The 2,231-nt window shown below is 30.3% G+C and overlaps 1 long non-coding RNA gene across 1 annotated transcript in view; it reads left to right on the forward strand.

Moving 5' to 3' along the window:
- Nucleotides 1-2,231, forward strand: part of LOC106466297 — a 3,076-nt gene extending 845 nt beyond the window's left edge. Inside the window, exon 2 of the long non-coding RNA XR_002612164.1 lies at nt 3-2,231. This is a non-coding gene — a long non-coding RNA (uncharacterized LOC106466297). The remainder of the gene's footprint in view (nt 1-2) is intronic.

The raw sequence follows: 2,231 nt of genomic DNA on the forward strand, positions 1-2,231 counted from the left end.
AGGTTCACTTACTGGTAGGATATCAAGCTTGACATAACATTGTGGGTTCACTTACTGGTAGGATATCAAGCTTGACATAATATTGTAGGTTCACTTACTGGTAGGATATCAAGCTTGATATAATATTGTAGGTTCACTTACTGGTAGGATATCAAGCTTGACATAACATTGTGGGTTCACTTACTGGTAGGATATCAAGCTTGACATAACATTGTGGGTTCACTTATTGGTAGAATAACTTGTACATTGGTATCTGATTAATTGCAAATGTAAGAGATACAGATAATTAGTCTATACATATTTGCTAATAAGAACATTTTCTATTTTTAAAAACCTGCAGTTTGTTTCAGATGTAAAATGATAGTGAGGATGGTTTCATTAGGTCAGTTTTAAACAAGGGCTAAGGTAGAACACTTCTCTATGATGGACTATTCAAGGGTTAATGGCGGTAATTTTTATTTTTTTTTGCTCTTTTATCATTGTGATGATACATTAAAAAGTCAGTAACTATGAGTGAAAATATTATCAAAAAACGTTCAATCTTATTTAGGTTCAAATCATCTTGTTTTTTTTCTTTTTTAGGATATATATTGTCAAGTAAAAATAAATTACTTTTAAGTAATGGTGCAACAGGTTTGTGTCCAGTTTAAGTAAGGACTAATTTTGTTTATCAACATTGATAAAAGATTTGTATTTGTCAGTGCAACATACTAACGATCATGGTTAGCTCTGTTTCACTTTCAAGATGCTGTGATTTAATGGTGTTAAAAATATCGTATTTCCAACCGTGCAAGTTTCAAAACTTTAAAGTTATGTTAGTAGTTCGACTCGTTGTCGAGTAATTTATTGTGTGGTGGTTCTTAAAACTGACAATTTGATGTGCGTTTTTGTATATTTAACTGGTGAATATTTATATCGAGTACCTCTAGTTTTTGTAACTGGTAATGGTCACATATATATATATATATATCTGTTTAAAGTGTCTGAATCTGTGTTATTGTCAGAAAATTGATGTTTCTCTAAGTTTTTTTCCTTTATCATTATATTTTGTGCTAGGCAAGTTAACGAATTTTTTTGTTATCGTTAAGACAACAACAGATCAATTTCTTGGGTTGTCTTTATTTAAACCTTTATAAGCTGATTAGACATTTGAGTCACATTCTGGGTACCTTTATGGCAGTAAAACATCAAAATTTCAGAACGAAGTAATTTTATTCGATCACTTTTCAATTTAACTTGCGATTAAATGTTGATTTACTGCAACTGCGCGGTGCATTACGAAAAAAAAAAAGAATATAAAAAAGTGATATTATGTTGTGCTAGAAGCAGTCTGTTTAAAAGTAACAACCAGTTCATCATTCATATTTGGATTATTCTAGAACAGTTATCAGCATACAAATAAATAAGTGGGGGGGGGATAATTTCTATTTTGAGCAACTTTATACTAATTGAAAACAGAAAAATTAAGTTTATGGTATCTTTAAGATATGACATTTTTTTTTCAGGTGTATCATGCTACCATATTAAGAGTAAAAAACACAAAAACTTATGTTTTTTTGTGGCACAGTGGAAGGTAGAACCTTTACTATTAGTTACAGCCGACTAGTTTTGGTTACACGGTTATCACCACTAGCCACGATTATCGAAACTAGTCAGCTAGGTTTTAACTTTCCTTGTGCCAAAAAATGTTTGTACTTTTAACATATGAAAGTTTGTTTAATGTTTTTTGAAAATAAAAAATTTGCCCAAAGGATTAGAAAAATTTGAAATATCATATTGATAACATCATTGTAGAAAAGTGAGGGGAAAAAAAAAGTAAAATTTAAGATTCTTTCATGTTTCTCATTTTCTGGGTTTATAGTGTTAACTGTAGAATATTTATAATTTGAATCACGATAAGAAGAAAAACAACAGTCTACTCCGTATCAATTGGAACTAATGTATCTTATCCCGCCTATTGGTGTTTTGTGCGAGCCCCCGAAGAAGCCGTAATGGCAAACTGTTAGAAAAAAATAAATTCCAGTTTACCCGGAGAAAGTAGTTGTTTTCCTTTTGTTTAATGGTGTAGAAATTCATTGTTATATTATCAGAACTATGTGTTGGTGTGTATGTTATAGGTTATCTTGTATATCTTTAAATAGAAGCTCTCACTATATGTAATGTAAAGAAATATTCCAGTAAAGAACTGATGCTGTACTTACTTTGGATTATATAAATATTTTGTAATTTTT

This window comes from Limulus polyphemus, unplaced genomic scaffold (genome assembly GCF_000517525.1).
Source record: "Limulus polyphemus unplaced genomic scaffold, Limulus_polyphemus-2.1.2 Scaffold2213, whole genome shotgun sequence".
NCBI lineage: Eukaryota > Metazoa > Arthropoda > Merostomata > Xiphosura > Limulidae > Limulus > Limulus polyphemus.